At 44.9% G+C, this 20,281-nt stretch overlaps 1 long non-coding RNA gene across 1 annotated transcript; it reads left to right on the forward strand.

Annotated features, from left to right (window-relative positions):
• The first annotated feature begins 1,336 nt into the window (after positions 1-1,336).
• On the forward strand, positions 1,337-20,281 carry LOC131830256 (uncharacterized). The gene is made up of 4 exons (XR_009353083.1): positions 1,337-1,519; positions 2,333-2,405; positions 11,474-11,625; positions 19,847-20,281. It is a non-coding gene; the product is annotated as an uncharacterized LOC131830256 (long non-coding RNA).

The following is a 20,281-nucleotide window of genomic DNA, read 5'->3' on the forward strand; positions in this document are numbered from 1 at the left end:
CTGAGTTTACAGGGCTGAGGACCGCGCCACTCTGCAGGTGGCCAGCCTCGTGGAGGACAGTGCAGGACAGCTCAGGGAATGGAGGCAGGGGTGCAGTGGGGAGGGGCCTGTCCAAGGGCCTGCGTGCAGTCGGTGGACAAGCTGGGCCGGCCCCGTTTTCTGTCCTTGGGCCCCCACCATCTTTCCTCTCCGGCCAGGGTCCCTGCAGCCAGGAGGCCCCTCGGGAAAAACCAAGGAGGATGCCAAATGTCCTTCAAAGTTGTTTGTTGTTTTTTTAAACCCCAGCAGATAGAAAGTTGCATTTTCTGCTCACATACTTCCTCTCATCTAAAAGCAAGCAAACTTCAGGGTTTCAGACACAGCTGGATCCAGCCAGGACCTTCACTGGCCGCACGCACAGACAATCCACCGGCTGGTGGGCTGAGCTGAGACCTTTTTAATTTAGAGGATTGTTTCCCTGCAACTCAGGAAGACGCGTGCTCAGCTCCACTTTAGAATTCGCTCTTTTCAGGAGGATGAATATCCGTCTGTTGTTTTAAAAGGGAACATATGGGCGTCAAATGACCATCATTTTCCTTTAATGGCAAACATGTGTTGATGAATATGGAAACGTCCAGAGGTGAGGCTGGTGGAGCTTGGCTGTTGCTGGGCTGGATTTCTTTGAAAGAGCCTTTGCACCAGATGGCGTTTGGGCTGCCAGAGACTAAAGCTTGGAGGAAAAGGTCTTTGCTTCTCCCTCCGCGTCCTCAGGGTGGGGGTTGGGGGTGAGCAGCCCCAGGGAGGAGCCCTGTTGACTGACTTCTGTGCTCCTGGGCCGCACCTCCCCCCCACACCCCCTTCCAGGAGAGAGAGGAAGGAGACACATGGGCCTCTGAGTCCAAATGATTCTGCCCACGTGGCCTCAGCCAAATGGGCCGCACTGTCATCAGCACAGAGTGTAGGTGAGGCCACCTGGGTGACGCATGTCACGTGCCCAGAGCCAGGCTGGCAGCGGGTGTGTTGTGAGTGACAGCAACTATGGTCACCAAGGCCTAGACTCCACCCACCGGCCTGACCTGGTTTGGGGCTGAGATGTTGGCTCATGGCCATGCTGTGCTCTAAAAAGGGAATGTGTTGGGCCACAGCCGCAGAGTAGCAGGAAATAGAGCCCGCTCGACACCCTGTCATTACTGGCCCAAGAGCTCCTCCTGGGCCTCTGTCTCCGCTCATATGGCAAGGGCTGGATGGAGGTGCCCCCAGGGCCCCTCTGGCCTCAACAGGCTATGCACTCAAATGACTGCGGGTTTACATCATAATGAACAGTCGGGGTTGAGATGGCCAGTTGCCCAGTGAGCTCTTCCACCGTACCAGTGGCCCTGGCCATGCTCTAGACTGGTGTGGGGCCTGAGTGTTGGTATGTTGCTAATGCCCCCCTGGGGGAAGGTAGAGAAGAGCCAGGGTGGAGAAGCACTGATAAGAGAGATGTCCTCTCATGGAACGGTTTGGTGAGCCTCACAAATCCAAGGCCAGCAGTATTCAGGTATGAACTTGGCACCGCCGAGCTAACTGCCCCATCCTGGCCAAGTTCTAGGCTATTATACAGAGGCAAATTTCCAAAGTTCAGCCGGCAGTACCTGTTCCACTCCCCTAGTCTGGAGGTAGTAGATTTGTCTAGGAGTCTTTGGGGTCAGAGGTCAAGTCTAATGTGGGCTAAAATCCTGGTGGAGTGGCTTAGCACCCGCCCACGGGCTATCCCTAAAAGGATCCTGGTTCAACCACACACCCACCCATGGGCTAGGAAGGGCAGCCTGCTGTGGGATGGGTCCACACACTTTCTGACAGCTGGGTCAGCTCATTGACAACCTCTCAACCCTTCCAGATCTTTGATGGTCAGCAAAATTCTAAGGATAGGTCCAGTAATTTTATTTTATTTTTTTTTTTTTTTAAAGATTTTATTTATTTATTTGACAGAGAGAAATTACAAGTACACTGAGAGGCAGGCAGAGAGAGAGAGAAGGAAGCAGGCTCCCTGCTGAGCAGAGAGCCCGATGCAGGACTCGATCCCAGGACCCTGAGATCATGACCTGAGCCGAAGGCAGTGGCTTAACCCACTGAGCCACCCAGGCGCCCCAGGTCCAGTAATTTTAACAACAACTTCATAACCATCTGTTTACTGAGGGCTGGCTCAGTGTCCGGCCAATACTACTTATTTCACATGCATTAGCCAAATTCTAACTCCCACGGCATTCAAGCGAGACAGAGGGATGGTCCCTACTTCATATATAAAGAAATAAGCTTGGTAACTAGCTCAGAGGAAAGTTGCTAAGCCAGAATTCATTCCTTCGTGTAACAGGCCTGATTGCCCCCGATCCCTCTGCCAAGGCACCCTGCACCGCCCTCCTGGCATGTGAGCCTGAGGCTGCAAGGTAAGGGGGCCCACGGAACACACTTGCATCTATCTGTTGGTGCATGTGAAGCTGCGGTGCAACTCCTCTACATCTAGTTCTTTCAGTTGTGATCCCCTGTAGCAGAGCTCAGCTCAATTCCTCGGGGACTTCTGCTTCCAGCTAGGACACTGTAGCTTCTAGAAGACCAATTTTCCCGATGGAAACAACCGGGAAAACTGGGCAGCACACACTAGTGTGCGTGAACACACACACACACACACACTCATACATACACTCCCTCGCTCTTTGAAGGCATCTGAGAACTCCTTAGACAGCCAGGACTTAGAATAACACTAAATAATTCATCAAAAGAAAGAAAAAAGGAAGAGGGAAACAAAATAGGTAGGATAAATGGAAAATAATTGTTAAAATGGCAGATTTAAATCCCAATATATCATTGTATAGATGTAAATAGACTAAATGCTCCATTAAAAGAACCTTTATTTTTAGAGATTTGGGGTAGAATGGCACATTCTTGGGACTGATGCCATAATGTTCTCCCATCTAAGATTGAATGGTTTATTTTTAAATGGAGAGGAAGGGACTTGCACAGATATTAACTATCCTGGACAAAAATGAAACAGATCAATAAAAGGACACGTGGAGAGGCCAGACATTTGAGGTCGAAAGGGTCCCAAACTCAGCTGGCAGAGACACACTAGTGGCAGGAGATGAGGACGAGAGCCACCAGACACAATGGACAGACCGTGCTCAGGAAACAGACTGACGGCAGCCTGATCAGGCAGAAGGCAGCGAGTTAACACCTTCCTAAGGACCGGGGGGAAGCAGAGAACTATACACTCAGAACTGTAAACCCAGCAAGAGTATTTTTCAAAGATGCAAATGGAAACAAAGGCATCAGATAAACAAAGTACCAGAGCCTCCCTGACTAAACTTCTGAAGGACGTGCCTTTGGGAGCGGACTGTGATCCCAGCAGAAAGAGCCAAGGTGCCATCAGGAGAAGTGAGACCAGGACTCCTGGACAGGACCCTCTGCCACCCAGGAAACTTCTCCCAGTTCCCAGCTCTACTGCCAGCTGCTCCCCGTTTGCCTTCCCTGAGACAGCGGCTTTCTACCATGAGCTGGGGACTCAGGTAAGGACACTGTTTTCTACAGCTGTTATTCTCAAGAACAATATGGAGACTCTTCTGGGGGGCCCACAATGTCCAAACTATTTTTCTTGGCCAAGCTATTTTTATACTATTACTAAATTATTAGACTCTTGCACTCCTGTTCCTACATGAGCACACCATGGGGTTTTCTAGAGACTCCATGATGTGTGATATTGCAACAGACTAAATGTAGAAGCCAGTAGGAGCTTTCTTCTGTCTTCTATTAAGCTCTGTATTAGGGGTGCCCGTGTGGCTCAGTCAGTTAAGTGTCTGACTCTTTTTGGTAAGATTTTATTTATCCATTTGATAGAGAGCACAAGCAGGGGAGTGGCAGGCAGAGGGAGAAGCAGGTTATCCTATTGAGCAGGGAGCCAGATGCGGGGCTCGATCCCAGGACCCTGGGATCATGACCCAAATTGAAGGCAGACACTTAACTGACTGAGCCACCCAGGTGCCCAGCATTTGATTCTCGATCTCAGCTCAGATCTTGATCTCAGGGTCATGAGTTCAAGCCCTGTGTTGGGCTCCATGTTGGGCACGGAGCCTACTTTAAAAAAAAAAAAATCTATACATTAAAGATTCACAAAAATGTAAAACATTACTACTATTCTAATTTTCTTGACATGGAAAATAAAGCTATTCTTCATAAAAGATATGCTGTGTTCATGTTAACAGGCTTATTGTAATTTTAAGATGAATTGATGTATTTATTTTGTGTTTTTTGTATTTTTAAGTAAGCTCCATGCCCAATGTGGGGCTTGAACTCACAACCTTGAAATCAAGAGTCTCACACTCCATTGACTGAGTCTCATGAATTGGTGAATATTTTTAAATTTCCTCAGAGTATAACACTCTTTTTAAGAAAGTACCACAAGGGGCGCCTGGGTGGCTCAGAGGGTTGAGCCTCTGTCTTCGGCTCGGGTAGTCATCTCAGGGTCCTGGAATCGAGCCCGACATCGGGCTCTCTGCTCGATGGGGAGCCTGCTTCCCCCTCTCTCTCTGCCTGCTTGTGGTCTCTCTCTCTCTATCAAATAAACAAATAAAATCTTAAGAAAAAGAAAGTACCACAAAATCTAGCACTCAAAAAACACAAAATTTACAATGTCTGGTATCTAATAGAAAATTACTAGACATGTAAGGAAGTATGAATAGGTGACCCACAAACAGGAGAAAAATCATTAAAAGCAGACCCAGAAGTGACTGTCATAGTCAGCATGGACTATTTTAACAGAATCCCGCATAGCTCATATACTGCACAAATGGAATGCTCATGGTTCTGGAGGCTGGAAGTCTGAGATCAGGGTGCCAGCATGGCTGGGTTCTGGTGAGCAATGTCTTTCTAGTTTGCTGATTGCCATCTTCTTGCTGTGTCTTCACGTGGCAGGGCACTAATCCCATTCACCTGGGCTCCACACTTATTACCCCACCTCCTCTTAATTACCTCCCAAGGGCCCACCTGCTAATACTATCAAATTAATGGACAGAGTTTCAACATATGAATTTTAGAAGGACACAAATATTCAGTCCCTGAGAGTGAAAGGGATGATTAAATTAGGCAAGTATATTTAAACAGCTATTATAAATACGCTCAAAGATTTAAAGGAAAGAGGAACCTAACAGAAGAGAAATGAAGATATTTTAAAAAGACTCCAAATGGAACTTCTGGAGATGAAAATTATTATAATACCTGAAATAAAACTTTCACTGGATAGAATGAATAGTAAATAGAATTCTGCACCAAAAGAGATCAGTACCTGGACAGAACTACAGAAGCTATCCAAAATGAAAGACAAAAAGAACAACAACAAAAAAGACTGAAAAAGGAAAAAAGAATCTTGTGAACCATCGGATGGGAGTCAGCAGTTTGAGGTTTATTTCATTGGAGATCCAGAAAGGGAGTGGAGACAGAGGAACAATTCTCAGAAGAAATAACTGAACATTTTTCAAATTCGATTAAAAAGTATAAACCCACAAACCCAGAAATTTCAAAGGCTAAGCACGATAAATACAGACAGTGACACCAAAAGCACATTATAATCAACTTGATGAAAACCTATGATAAAAAAAAAAAAAGGAAATCTTAAAAACAGCTAGCATTTTAAAAAGGGGAAAAAAGGCATATTAGGAAAAGAAGAAGAAAGGTAACAATTATAGATTGCCCACCAACTACTTAGGCCAGAAGATAAGAGAAAAATCATTCTAAAATACATAAAGAAAAAAGTCATCAAAGTAGATGCGTTTACATAGTGGAAATACCTTTTATTTTTTTGGAAATACCTTTTACAGATGAAAGCAACATAAAGACCTTTTTCAGACAAACGGGGGAAAAAGTCAAGAGAATTTATTGCCAGAACTAATCTATGAGAAATGTTAAAGGCAATTTTTCAGACAGGAAAAAAATGGTATCCGATGAAAATTCAGATCAACACAAAATGAATGAAGAGTGTCAGATATAGTTAATAGGTGGGTAAATATAAAATCTGTGGACTTCAGATACAGCTGTATTTAAAGGGAAATTTGTGGTCTTAAATATGTGTCTTAGAAAATGGGTACCACTATATCCATCATGGGAAGCAAAGGAAGCAGAAAAAGGTCAAGAATATGTGAAATTCAAGTAAGCAAATAACAGAGATAAAAGCACAAATGAAATAAACAGATTTACCATTTTTTAAAAGTCAAAACTTGTTTTTGATGGGCGCCTGGGTGGCTCAGTTGGTTGGACGACTGCCTTTAGCTCAGGTCATGATCCTGGAGTCCTGGGATCGAGTCCCACATCGGGCTCCCAGCTCCACGGGGAGTCTGCTTCTCCCTCTGATCTCCTCACTCATGTTCTCTCTCACTGTCTCTCTCTCAAATAAATAAATAAAATCTTAAAAAAAAAACCTATTTAAAAGTCAAAACTTGTTTTTTTTTTTTTTTTTAAAGATTTTATTTATTTATTTGACAGAGAGAAATCACAAGTAGATGGAGAGGCAGGCAGAGAGAGAGAGAGGGAAGCAGGCTCCCTGCTGAGCAGAGAGCCCGATGCGGGCCTCGATCCCAGGACCCTGAGATCATGACCTGAGCCGAAGGCAGCGGCTTAACCCACTGAGCCACCCAGGCGCCCCAAAACTTGTTTTTGAAAATAAAATAGATTTACAGAAAGAATGATCAAGAAAAAATAGGAGCAACACATGCTACCAATATGGACAGGGAAGATTTAACTACTTATGAAACAGTTATTAAAAACACAGAAAGAGCCTTGTCCTAAGGAAGTCAATGTTCACTGAAATATTTAATGATAAATGTAGCAGGATATCCCCAACTTGCTCTCGAAGATTCAGGAAAAAAAAAAAAAAAAAAGGGCAGCAAATGGGACAAAATGTAAACAATTTTTGAACTCTGGGTCAAGAACACACAGAGGCTATCTGTACTATACTTGCAACTCTATTAGTATGAAATTACATATAAAGTCATAAAAATCATGTAATGATATCATAAACAACTTTATATCAGTAATTTAAAAGTGAAATGGACAGATTGCTTGAAAAAGTAATTTACCAGGGTGTCTGGGTGGCTCAGTGGGTTAAAGGCTCTGCCTTTGGCTCAGGTCATGATCCCAGGGTCCTGGGATTGAACCTCGCATCAGGCTCTCTGCTCAGCAGGGAGTCTGCTTCCCCCTCTTCCTGCCTCTCTGCCTACTTGTGATCTCTGTCTGTCAAATAAATAAATAAGATCTTCTCAAAAAAAAAAAAGTAATTTACCAAAACTGACACAAGAAATATAAAATGTGAATAGTCCCATATCTACTGAATAAATTGAATTTTGAAATAAAATCTTTGAACACAAGACACACAAACATTCTGGGTATATATAGCTTCACCAGAGAATTCTTTCAAAACAATTCAGGAAGAAATAACTCCAATATTACATAAGCTCTTTCAGAAAATCAAAACAGGTGGAACAATGCCCAGCTGATTTTGTAAAGCCAACGTAACCTTGATTTCAAAACTTGATAAAGACACTCCAAGAAAATGACAAGTGGAGGTCTTTTGTGTACAGTAATCCAAAATCCCTTAGCAAAATATTAGCTAAAGCCCAGGATAAATGGAAAGGATAATACCCCATCGAAATTTACAAATCAAAGATTATTTTCACATTTAAAAATCAAACACTGTAGTTTATTTAACCAAATATGGGGAAGAGTCACTCGCATTTGGTAGTCAGTCATCATTCGTAGTAACAAAAACTCTCAGAAGACTCAGAAGATCATAGACAGCTAAGAAAGCTTCCTCTATCCAACAGAACATCTGCAAAAAGCCCATCGTAAACATCATACGGAGTGTAAGTTATTGAAGGCTTTCCCCTGGGATCGGGAATGAGACACGGATATACCCTACCACTTTTATTCAACACTATACAGACATCCAACAAGAGCAAAAAAGGTGAAAAGAAGTAAAATGTATAAAGAATGGAACTGAAGGAGTGAGACTGTCATTATTCTTGGAAACACGGTGGTATCATAGAAAATCAAGAAATCTGTAGATAAACTCTTGGAATAATTTAGCAAGGTTGCTGAATACAAGGTCAATATCAATAAAAATCAACCGTATTTCACCATACTGGTAACAAACAAGTAGAAATGAAATTTTTAAATATTACTGTTTCTATTATGTGTGCATGTTTGAACCCACATGCACTCAGACATGCTCACACACCACAAATGTCTTAGAATAAAACTAATTTTAGTTTTGCAAATAAAGATTTGCAAGATGCCTACAGTCAGTATTGGAAGAAATTAATAAAGACATAAATAAATGTGTAGATATATCTGGTTTATGGGCTTACTGTTATAAAGACGCCAATATTCCCAATCGATCTATACATTCAATGCAATCAAAATCCCAGCAAGACTACTGGGAGAATGTGGGAGCTGACAAGTCCATCCTCAAGTTTACATGCAAATGCGAAGAGCCAGGAATAATGAAGATGAACAGAACTCCAGGATTTTCCACTTCCAGACATCAACAGCTGTCATAAACTGACACTGTGATAAACAGCCCACAAGGACAACAGAGATTAGAAACAAACCTGCACTGGGGGCACCTGGGGGGCTCAGCTGTTTGAGCATCCAACTCTTGATTTTGGTTCAGGAGTTGTGGGATCAAGCCCCAAGTTGGGCTCTGTGCTTGATGGGGCGTCTGCTGGAGACTCTCTCTCCTTCTCCCTCTGCCCCACCCCTCACTCTCACCCTCTCTCTTTAAAAATAAATTAATTAATTTAAAAAAAGAAGAAGAAAGAAAGAAAAGGAAAAGAAACCTGCACTTGATTCAACAGATATGACAGCAGGGTGCTATGGGAAAGGGTTATCTTTAATTACTGGGGCTGAGCCCGCTGGATATTCAAAGTGAAAAAACAATCTTTTTAAAAGATTTATTTGACACAGAGAGAGCACAAGTAGGCAGAGAGGCAGCCAGAGAGAGAGAGAGAGGGAAACAGGCTCCCTGCTGAGCAGAGTGCCCGATGCGGGGCTCAATCCCAGGACCCTGAGATCATGACCCAAGCTGAAGGCAGAGGCTTAACCCACTGAGTCACCCATGCACGCCGGGAAAAAATAAATTTTGACCCTCAGATCACATAACATACAAAAATTGTGCCCTTACTTCATACAATATGCAAAAATCAAAATATGTAAAGTAAAACAATAAAACTTCTAGAAAAAAAACTCAGAAAATTTTCTTAACTTTGGAATAGATAAGGATTTTTTTAAAAAAGATTTTATTGTTAAGGGGGACCTGGGTGGCTCAGCCGTTAAGCATCTGCCTTCGGCTTGGGTCGTGATCCCAGGGTCCTAGGATGGAGCCCCGCACTGGGCAAACTGCCCGGTGGGAAGCCTGTTTCTCCCTCTCCCACTCCCCCTGCTTGTGTTCCCTCTCTCGCTGTGTCTCTGTCAAATAAATAAATAAAATCCTTTTTTTCAAAGATTTTATTTATTTATATGACAGAGAAAGAAAGATCACAAGTAGGCAGAGAGGCAGGAAGAGGGAGAGGGGGAAGCAGGCTCCCTGCTGAGCAGAGATTCCCTTGTGGGACTCGATCCCAGGACCCTGAGATCATGACCTGAGCTAAAGGCAGACGTTTAACCCAATGAGCTACCCAGGCACCCCAACAAATAAAATATTTTTAAAAAGAAGATTTTATTTTTACATAATCTCTAAAACCTACATGAGGCTCAAACTCACAATCCTGAGATCACGAGTTGCACGTTCTACCAACTGACCCAGCCAGGCGCCCCGAGATTTCCTAAATAATCTGTAAAAACACTTAACCACTAAAGGAAAACAGCTGGTAAATTGGGTTAGATTAAAATTTAAGGTTTCTGTGCAGCAAAGTAAAAAGTTAAGTCACTGAGAAGAAGATATTTGGTTATCTATGTGCATATATGTGCACACATAACACACACCTGCACATACAATATGTACACATGTACATATTTGAAAACCATGTCTGGGATATGTAAGAGCTCTTACAAATCAACAATAAAAAGACCACACAACAGGAAAATAAGCTCAAAGAGGAATTTTACAGAAGTTATTGAATAGGGACACCTGGGTGGTTCAGTCAGTTAAGCATCTGCCTTCAGTCATAATCTTGGTGTACTGGGCTTGAATCCCACGTTGGACTCCCTGCTCTGTGGGGCATGCTCTTCTCCCTCTGCCCTGTCCCTTGCCCACTCATGTGCTCACACTCTCTTTATCCCTCTAATAAATAAAAATAAAATCTTTAAAAAAAGAAGTCATTAGGGATGCCTGGGTGGCTCAGTTGGTTGGACGACTGCCTTCGGCTCAGGTCATGATCCCGGAGTCCCGGGATCGAGTCCCACATCAGGCTCCCAGCTCCATGGGGAGTCTGCTTCACTCTCTGACCTTCTCCTTGCTCATGTTCTCTCTCACTGTCTCTCTCTCAAATAAATAAATAAAATCTTTTAAAAAATTAAAAAAAAAAAAAAGAAGTCATTGGATGATCAGAAAACATACAGAAAGCTGCTTCCCCCTTCGAAGTTTCCAGGCAAGCACGACTTCAAACCACAATGGCGGGCGCTCCCACTAACAGTCATGGCTAAAATGTTTAAAGCTGTCAGTACCAAGGGCAGACAAGCATGGAGCTCCGGGAGCCCTCCTACCTGGCTATTGGGACAATGCTGAGGCGACAGCCCCGTGAACTGCTGGTCATGTCTCCTAAAACCAACCAGTTACCTGCACCATGACCAGCAACATACCCTGAAATACGTACCCAAAGACACGCGGACACGGGTCTACCAAAACACAGGATAAGAAGGTTCCAACGGCATTACTGGCGCCCCCATCCCCGAAAAGCCTCCAATGTCCACCGTGGTTGGACAGTTGCTGTATTCAGCCACACCGATGGACCCCACAAACCTAACGGTCAGTGGAGGAAGCAGACGAGTTTACGAACAGACTAAGCGAACGGATGGCAAATGTCTTCGCTTGGGCTGCTGTAACAGTGCCGCAGACCGAGGGCCTGCAAATATCAGAAATGTACAGAAATGCATCGCTCACGGTTCGGAAGGTCTGAAGCCAGAGATCACGCGCTGGAGCCGGTGGGTCCCGGGGTGGCTGCTGTTCCTGGTTTGCAAGCTCTCTCCCAGCTCCTCTCAAAAAGTCCCCGGTCCGTGGGGCGGGGAGGTGGGAAACCGCATGTTGGGTATTAAGGAGGGCACCTGTTGTGATGGGCACTGGGTGTTATACTCAACTAAGGAACCATTCAACACTACATCAAAAACTAATGACTTACTGCATGCGGGCTCACTGAACATAAAAAAAAAAAAAAAAAAAAAAAAGGTATTCACAAACTCAGAAAAAAAAAAAAAGTCCCTGACCCCAATATGAGAGCCCCACCCTCACGACCTCCTCTCACCCTACTCACCTCCTAAGGGCACCACCTCCACATACCCTCCCATTGAGGATTCGAGTGTCAACATAGGCATCTGGGGAGGACCCAAGCAGTCAGTCCCCAGCAATGAGAGAGAGGTCAGGAAGTAGGAGGGATGACTGAGGGGGACATCAGCGGGCATCCTAAGGCACAGGTATGTTCTATTTCTTTTTCAGTTGAGGTGTAATTGACATATGACATTAGAATCAGGTGTCCAACATAAGGGTTCGCTACATGTACTGTAAAATGATTGCCGCAGGAAGTGTATTTCCCGCTTTGTGCTGGTTTCACAGGTTGGTTTGGTTTGTAAAACTTTAACAAGCCGTCTACTTATCATTTGTGTCCTTTTCTGTATGTATGTTACACTCCCATAAAAATGTACTCCAACAGAAGGGAAGGGACAGGGAAAGAGGGTGGGGTGGGGGGAGAAAAGAGAGAGGAAGGAAGGAGGAGAAGATGCCACGTCTTCCAGCTTAGGAAACGGGGCGGACAATTGGTCCCACCAGGTCTCCAGGTGCCTGGAGCACGAGTTCCCAGCACTGGTTGCAGTGATGTGCCTTCACACAGGATTTGGTGGGGACAGATGGCTAGAGGAAGGTGCCAGCGATCTCTCCCACCATCCCCCTTCTCCTGAGGGCTTGGATGTCACTCAGCCTCACTCCCAACTCTGTGCCCGCTCTCCCCGGGTGGGTGGACATGTGCGTGCCAGCCTCCGGATAAAGAATAGGGATTAATTTGATCCTGCACCTGCGTACCTCTGAGTGGGCAGGCCTGGGGAATGAGCAGGTGGCGTGTGTGCATGAGCTGCAGAGACGTGGCTGACCTCCACCTTGATCCAGCTCTTCCCGCGCAAGCTGGGTCAGGGGAAAGGGGGCCGTGCTGCTTAGGAATGGGTCGCCGAGACTGCAGCTGCTCAGGCAAGGTCCCCTGACCCCTGCCGGCTCTGGCCTGCCTGCCTCTGTGGGCCAGGGCACCACAGAGGGCATCGCAGGCTGAGCTGAGGACAGCCAAGCTTCCTGAGTGGGGTGCCAAACCCCGTGGGGGCTCCAGAGCCAATGCTCCAGCCTGTTCCTTGTTTACTTCAATCTGGGACAAATGTGGCCGAGATGATCTCTATTGGGCTAACTTTCTGAGTCTGGGATGGTCTGGAGAGGACGCTGCTGAAAGGAGGCAGGTGGCCTGAGCTCTGGATCTTTCACTGGCTTGGTGACCTGCCACCCATCACAAGCTACCCTTGCTTCAGTTCCCTCTTGTGCCGTCAGCAGTTAGCATCCTGTGCTGCCCAGTGGGGTAGCCACTGGCCATGCGGCGTCTGGCCCTTTAAATCTAGATTCCAGTTAGTTACAAATGAATTAAAGTAGGGGTGCCTGGGTGGCTCAGTCAGTTAAGCATCCAGCTCCTGATGTTGGCTCAGATCTCAATCTCAGAGTTGTGAGTTCAAGCCCCACCTTGGATGTAGAGATTACTTAAATAAGTAAATCTGTTTTTTTTTTTAAGTGAATAAAAGCAAAAACTCGGTTCTTCAGTTGTGCTAGTCCATATTTTAAGAGTTCAGTAAGCCACATGGGGCTGGTGGCAACCATAGTGGTTGGTGCAGATGAACTTTTCATCAGGGCTGGACTAAACTAATCCATGGTTTCAAGACCATTTCTATTACCCAAAGCCCAAAGTAGTCAAGGCATAAAATAAGGGGGAGGCGTGGTGACTGGGGCTCTAGTGGTTCTCCCCAGGTGAGAGGAGAACATTCCATCTCTCCCACCTGCTCAGGGTTTTGACCAGAAGGAACTTAAGCAAGCACAGCATTCATCTAAATAAACAGGAGAGAAAAGTAGGAGGTGGAGGAGGGAGAGGACTTGACCGGGTAAGAATCCCCGCTGGGCACCTTCCGGGACAGCTCACACACCTCTTTCTTGGATGCTCTGTGGTTAGTCTCACGGCAACCCTGTGATGTAGGCCGGGCTGGATATTAGCATCAGCCCAGTTAAAGGATAAGTAAACTGAGGCTCAGAACGCCGCGTAGCTGAGATGGAACCCACACCCATAGCTTGGCCCGTGTGTGGTCTTAGACCCGGTCCCCACGTTACTCCCTCAGGCTGAACATCCCTTTGTCGGCTCCTTCTAACCGCTTCATGAGGACTGGCTCCCATGTACTACGGGGAAGGCCTCCATGTTCTAGCAACAGTGGGCCTTGCCCACTACAATTTTCTCCCCCGCACACTCAGTCACAAACTACCCATCACCGTGGGTAGATGAACGGTGGTCCATTTCGACAGTGGAACATTACTCAGGACTAAAAAGAAACGAGCTACCCAGCCATGGGTAGACATGGAAAGAGAGAGAGGAATCTTAGATGCCTACGATGGAGTGAAAGAAGCCAATCCAAAAAGGTTATGTACTGTATGATTCCAACCTTGTGATATTCTGGAAAAGGCGAGAACTATGGAGACAGTAGAAAGATCAGTAGTTCCCAGGGGCTTGAGGGGTGGGATGAACAGGCAGAACACGGAGGGTTTCTAGGTCAGTGAAATCATTCTGTCTGATACTGTAGCAGTGGATACATGTCGACATATATTTGTCAAATCCCAGAGACTATGCAACACCGAGAGGGAGCCCGGGTACAAGCTATGGCCCTTGGCTGAAGACGCCATGTCAGTGTAGTGACCTCCCTGGTGAGGGATGCTGGCAGGCCCGGAGCCTCTGCATGCGTAGGAGGAGGGAGTGTACGGGAACTCTACTTTTAGCTCAGTTTTGCTGTTAACCTAAAACTGCTCTAAAAAAATAAAATGTGTTAATTAAAAAAAAATAGTACTGGCTACCCACTGAGCGCATCAAGCTGCGTCCTCTGTCCCAGGCTTTGCACTGCCATTCATCTCCTCTCGTGGGCCTGGCCGGTTTCCTCTCCCACCTTTCTGACTAGATGTCCCTCCCACCCAAAAGCCTCCCCTGGCCCTCCTTTGTGCTAGTCCCATACTTTGAAGATGCATTGCTCGTTTCATGTATCCCATTGTATTCTCGCTTATTTCACAGTTCTTGTCCCATCTGTGCGTCCCCTGGGGGCCTAGAATAATGCCCGACACAGTGGAATCTCTCCGTGTTCTGCTGTGGACTGTCCTGAACCATGCTGCCTCTCTGTAGACTCTCCCAAAGCTTCTCTCTGCACACCTGCCCCAGACCCAGTTCTTCACGGACAGATCTCTTACATCTCTACTGATGATTAACCAAGTGACTGTGTTGGCTGCTCTCTGGAGCTCTAGACCAGCCACTCCTTGAGAGTTGTGTGTCAGCAAGGGCTTTATAGTTGCAAGGAACAAAAACTATTTCTAAAGTTGGCAAGAAAACAGAATTCACCAGGGGGATTCTGAGGAGCACACACTATCGGAGATGAGCCAAAGGGCCTGGACCAGGCTGGGCAGGAACTGGGACATCTCCAGGGATGTCAGGAGCAGGAACACCGTAAGCCCTCCCTCCAGGCTATGGCCACCAGGTGACTCGGCTCCAGCCCCTTCTGACTCTACATACCTCCCTCAAGATGCGAATTTCACCCTTCGTCAGCCTTACTTTCTCCGAGCAGGGAGCTGAGATCCAGGAGGGTGAGGTGTTTTGCTCAAGGTCCCAGCATCATCAGGATAGGTTTCTTCAATCACGTAAAGGTCAGGGTTCATTCCACTGTGCAGCTGTTACCCTCTGTGCTGACAGAGGGGTCCTGGGGAGCCCGGCCTTGGGCCTTTCCTTGGTGATCGGATGTCGGCTGGCTTGTTCCCTTTGGAGCCACTTTTGCCTCTTTGGTCCACAGATCCAGGATGATGGCAGCTTGGCACAGTCAGGCTGAATGGCACCGTGATTGCCTCATCCTTGGTAAATGTACAGCACGCACACCTAGGCTTTCTTCTACCTGTATTAGCTAGCTATTGCTGCCTAACAAATCAGTCTCGAAAGGCAGAACCTTCTAAGAATAACCTTTTCTCTTACAGTTCCACAGGTTGGGAATTTAGGCTCAGGTTGGCTGGGCAGGGCTCCAGCTCCCTCACTTACCTGCAGACAGATCTGTTACCTTGGCTGGGTGCTCTCCTGTGTTTGGGGATCAGGTGGCTGTAGACACAGTCTAGGGTGGTTTCAGTTGGGACAACTGGGCTCTTCTCCATAATGACTTTTACGGTCCAGCAGACCCTCCTAGGTTTGTTCTCACGGTGATGGAAAGGGTGAAGAGGGACAGCAGAAACGAGGCCTCTGTTACATTCTATTACCCAATTTATTACCAGATCACAAGGTCAGCTCAGATTCAAGGAGCAGAGAAATAGACTCTCCCTCTTAAGCATGAGAGCTTACCTATTACAGCAAAACTCATGGAACGCATTATTCATAATTACCAAAAAGTAGAAGCAATGCTAATGTTCACCAGCTGATGAACAGATAAACAAAATGTGGTATATCTGCACAAAGTAATATTTTGGTCATAAAAGGAATGAAGTATGGATATGTGCTACAACCTACAGAGATCTTAAAAGCATTATACTAAGAGGAAGAAGGCAGATACAAAAGGCCACAGATTGTATAATTCCATTTACATGAAATGTTCAGAACAGGCAAATTCCTAGTGTCAGTAAGTAGATCAGTGGTGTCCAAGGACTGGAGTGCACAGGGGAAACGAGATGGGGTTTCTTTTTGGGGATGATAGAAATGTTCCAAAATTAGATAGTGGTGGTGGGGGCATAATTCTGTGAATATACCAGTAACTACTGAATTGTATCATTTAAAAGGGTGAATTTTTTGGTTTATGAATATCTAAATAAAGCAGTTATTTAAGTAGTAAACAAGTGAAACTTAGGGACCCTGGGTGGTTCAGTCTGCTGTTCCCCCTGCTAGTGGGTGCTCTCTCTCTGACAAATAAAATCTTAAAAAAAAAGAAAAATGAAACTTATTCAAAACAAATCAACCAAAATAAGAATACCTCTTTTTAGAAATGTATAAATCAGGGCCATGAAATTTTAAATATTTTTTTAAAGATCTATTTTGTTTATTTGAGAGAGAGAGCACGTGTGCTCACACACATGAGCGGGGGGAGGGACAGAGGAGGGGGAGAGGCAGACTCCCCACTGAGCAGGGAGTCAGACCCTACTGGGGGCTCCATCCCAGGACCCCAGGATCCTGACCTGAGCCAAAGGCAGATGCTTAACCGACTAAGCTGCCCAGACACCCCAGATTTTAATCACTTTTCATGAACTTTCATCTGTTATACATAGAAATTTATTGATAATCTACTCAAAAGAGAGATTTTAAGATTTTTACAGCCATTTAATGATTCTCGTCCTCAATGAACAATATTTGAAGTAGTACAGTGAGCTTTATTGTTGCTACTCAATAAAAATTATTCCACTGGAAGAATTTACAAGTAAACATCATTGGTTTTGTGTAGATAGTGCTTGTGTAAAGCTATTAAGGAAATCTAAAATTTGGCCCAAAGTTTAGAATATTCTCTGGATGGTTGATACCTTGTGGATATGTTCAATTATCTATGAGTTATACAATAAAATATGTAAATCACCTAAATCACTGTCTTTTCCTTTAAAAGCACTGTATTTACTATCACACCAAATAACTATCCAAGAAAATTAAACAGTGGATCTTATGAGCTGAGAACCTATAAATTGAAAATCAGAAGACTATTTGGATCCATGGGCAGTCCAAGATACTCAAGCTACAGGAAGAGTTTGGAAATTGAATTGAGTCTTCAATTTTATCTTTAATGGAAATTACAGTGTAGGAGCAGTTGGCATTTGGAAAAACGAAAACAAAGAGTTGTAGTTTTAGGAAATAATTTTCAGAGATGTCAGGACTTTGAGTACTTTGTTGAGTTCTACAAGAAAGAAATGTTTTGATTATTGAAGCGGGTAAGTAGAGGTGAGCATAGAAAACTGGTAAAGGAAAACATGGAAGAGGAACAGAAGGTATTAGAAAACAGAAATATGCTGTCTTTGAAAACAGCAAAGTGGCAGTTCCTAGGGAAAAAAACTATTAAACTGTCTGACGAATTACACGAGAACCTATTTGCTATTTTATCATAAAAATAAATGAGCGTAGGGGCGCCTGGGTGGCTCAGTCATTAAGTATCTGCCTTTGGCTCAGGTCATGATCTCAGAGTCCTGGGATCAAACCCTGCATCAGGCTCTCTGCTTGGCGGGAAGCCTGCTTCTCCCTCTCCCACTCTCCCACTCTCCCTCCTCTGTTGCTGTCTCTCTATCAAATAAATAAATAAATAAATAAAATCTTAAAAAAAAAAAAAATGAGCATAAAGGTGCCTGGGTGGTGCAGTCAGTTAAGCATCTCACTCCTGGCTTGGGCACAGGTCATGATCTCAGGGGTCACGAGATCGAGCCCTCAGTGCAGAATCAACTTGAGATGCTCTCTCCCTCCCCCTCTGCTCCTCCTGCTCATTCCCTCCCTCACTTTCTCTCTCTCAAATAAATAAAAATCTTTAAAATAAATAAATAAATGAGCGTAGTAAGCTTTGCTGTGCTTTAATGGATTTAATTCTGAAATTGACCAACTGACGTTTGCAAAGCTTCGTGGATTTTCAATGAACAAAATTTAATAAAATTGAACCAACTTATCTGACAGTCTAACAAAATATTTGTAAAATAGGTGATAATAGAAATTGGCTGTACAAAAATGTCACTACAATAAAGGCAGAAAAATTCCAAATGCAGATGCTGTGGGTTTAGTAGACACCAGAAGTCCAGGGTTCAAAGCACAACTGTGGATGATAAAAGCGATTCTCTTCTTCCTGAGACTCTGTGTCTCCCAATGCTATTGATTTCCCGAGAAAGCCACTGGAAAAGTTTGATGCGATCCCTAAGTCAGACTGTGGCCCAGACAGGGGCGCCATTGAGCCAGCAACAGCTGTACTGAAAAAAAGATCACACCCACAATTTCTGAACTCCAATAAGTGACTTGAAAATGATTAGAATAATGTAATGAACAGTTTATGTTACTGTATATACCCCTTCATTTTTCTATGTCTTTCTGTATGAAATGTCTTTATATATCTTAGGTTTATTTCAAAAAAATAAGAGAAAATATATTAGCTTTATTATTGCCACGTTAATTTATATTCCCCATTACTGCATATTTTTACTATCATCCTGCTTGTGGAATAGTACAGTAGGAATTGTCATCATCTGTGTTTTTATTTTTTCCCATTCTTTATTCTGTACGTTTTCAAACATACAGAAGAGGAGTTCAGCAAGCACTCGTGTACATACAGTCACCTGGCTTCCGCAGGTGCTGACCTGTGCTGCATTGTCTTTCTCTGTATCCGTGGTTTTTGAGCCGTCTGAGTGTACACTGCAGACAGCATGACTTTTCACCCCAGAACAGACAGGCCATGTATTTCCTAAAAGTCAGGAGATCCTCTCACATAGCCGTAGTATCATTACTGTGCTTGAGAAAACTCACAATTTCCTAATATCTAACCCAGTCCCTACTCAAATTTCCCCAAACGTATAGTCGTTTGTTTGTTTTCAGAGTCACGGGCAATCCTGGTTGTTGTGTTTCTGGACTCATTTAGTCAGATTGGTCCCTCCACTTTTTTCTCTCCTCCCACTGACACTTTTTGAAGAACGTAGACCAATTACGCCATAGTGTCGCATGTTCTGGATTTGTCTGTCTCCTCATGACACTCTTTCCTCCACCCCTATGTGTTTTTGTGTACCGGAAATTGGGCCCAAAGACTTGGCTGGATTCAGCTTAGAAAGTCCAAACATGGGGCACCTGGGTGGCTCAGTGAGTTAGGCCTCTGCCTTCGGCTCGGGTCATGATCTCAGGGTCCTGGGATCAAGCCCCACTTAGGGCTCTCTGTCCCCCCCCCCCCCCCCGCCTGCCTCTCTGCCTACTTGTAATCTCTGTCTGTCAAATAAATAAATAAAATCCTAAAAAAAAAAAGGTCCGAACACTCCACAGGTAAAGTCCATTTAGAGTCCCATCACATCAGGAGGCCCATGATATCATGAGTCCCCGTTAATGAGACTAATGGGTTGAGGAGGGGAGACAGTGAGATCTCTGTCGTGTAAGCAGAATTTTGAGACAACCAAGGGCACTGGGACATGCACAAAGCCCTCGATAGTAGCAAGGAATTCCTTGCTTCATTGGGGTGGTAATGCTGGGATTATATAAGGACCCTCACACACAGAAGTATTTAGGAGTAGGCAGAAGGATGAGATGCTGGCAGCAAGTTTTGAAAGAGCAGAGCCACAGTTTGTTGAAGGAAAAGAGGGAGCCGAAGCAAGGCCGTCAAATAGTTGACAATCCTTGAAACTGGGGCAGGAAAAGTTGTGGTTCCTCATACTAATCTCTCTGCTTATCTTTGAAAACTTTCATAGCGAAGAAAAAAGAAGGAATGAATGATTTTGAGATGGTGAGGGGCAACACAGCCAAACCAAAGAGCCGCAGCTGACCGACTGCGACCGTGGCCACCGGGCTCTGTCCCTGCTCCGCCAGCAGACCAGCAAGGCGAGCCCCGTGAAGCAGAGTGAACGTTTCTACCACCATTTCAAAGGGCACAATACCTTGAGTCAGCCTTACCTTTGTTAGATCCACTTAACGCTTGTTTGCTCAATAAAAGGCCACAAATTGTTTTCCCAAATGGCCAAAGGATGATGCTGAAAACGAGTGCTGTTTCTAAAAAGCGGATTTTGTTCACGGAGGAACCCCTCGGACCCTTCGAGCCCATCTCCAGTGCGGCTGCACCAGGCCTCGCCTTTGAGCACAGTTGGTAGAAACCTATTCTGGCCTTGGAGGAAAACCGGACCCATGAA

This window comes from Mustela lutreola, chromosome 4, assembly GCF_030435805.1.
Source record: "Mustela lutreola isolate mMusLut2 chromosome 4, mMusLut2.pri, whole genome shotgun sequence".
NCBI classification, from domain to species: domain Eukaryota; kingdom Metazoa; phylum Chordata; class Mammalia; order Carnivora; family Mustelidae; genus Mustela; species Mustela lutreola.